This window comes from Poecilia reticulata, linkage group LG5 (genome assembly GCF_000633615.1).
Source record: "Poecilia reticulata strain Guanapo linkage group LG5, Guppy_female_1.0+MT, whole genome shotgun sequence".
NCBI classification, from domain to species: Eukaryota; Metazoa; Chordata; class Actinopteri; order Cyprinodontiformes; family Poeciliidae; genus Poecilia; species Poecilia reticulata.
Window position 1 is genome coordinate 704,680 of NC_024335.1, and position 1,001 is coordinate 705,680.

Below are 1,001 nucleotides of genomic sequence, written 5' to 3' on the forward strand. Positions count from 1 at the left end.
AATCTTTTAACCTATGAGAGTCGAAGACAAAGACTCTCATAGGTTACACCACCTGTTCTCCACTTCTGAGACCACCCACCGGCGCAGGAGGAGGCTAGGCGGGCCGATTTAGGCGGGCCGATGGAGGCGGGCCGATGGATGGCGGGCCGATGGAGGCGGGCCGATGGATGGCGGGCCGATGGATGGCGGGCCGATAGCGGGCCGATGGATGGCGGGCCGATGCTCCCTGCTCCTTGTCTGCAGGTCGTCCTCCATCAATGAGGAGAGGCAGATTTACTGCAGCCTCACCTGGATGCTGGGATTCCTGGGAGTCTCACTGAACATGTGGAGGAATGTTGAGCTGAAGCTCCGTCTCCCTCCTGGACGGACATCGATCTCTGAGCTGAACTACAGACGGAACCAGAATACTGAGACCAAATCAGCTGAGCAGGTCCGACTCCATCGACCCGACCGGCGCCAGCAGCTGACGGGAACTCAGAGGATGGATCCCAGATCTGTGGAGCATAGGAGCTCAATCCTGCTGCTCTGTGTTTGGTTCTGGTTCTGATGTAGAGCAGAACCAGAAGGCCCGAGACGTCTGAAGGTCGATCCAGCAGCACCAGCAGATCTTTAATCCGTTCAGTGATTTATAAACTACCAGCAGTTTAAAGTCTCTCAGTGAAGAACCGTAGAGCTGGTGTAGAACTGGGTGGTGTAGAACCAGGCGGTTTAGAACCAGGCGGTGTAGAACCAGGCGGTTTAGAACCAGGCGGTGTAGAACTGGGTGGTGTAGGACTGGGTGGTGTAGAACCAGGCGGTGTAGAACCAGGCRGTGTAGAACCAGGCGGTGTAGAACCAGGTGGTGTAGAACCAAGTGGTGTAGAACCAGGCGGTGTAGAACTGGGTGGTGTAGAACTGGGTGGTGCAGAACTGGACAACAGAAACCCACCACACCACAGGTCCGAGCCACTTTGGTTCAGGGTTTGAGGTTCGTTTGAATCAGACGCCAACAGAACAATCTC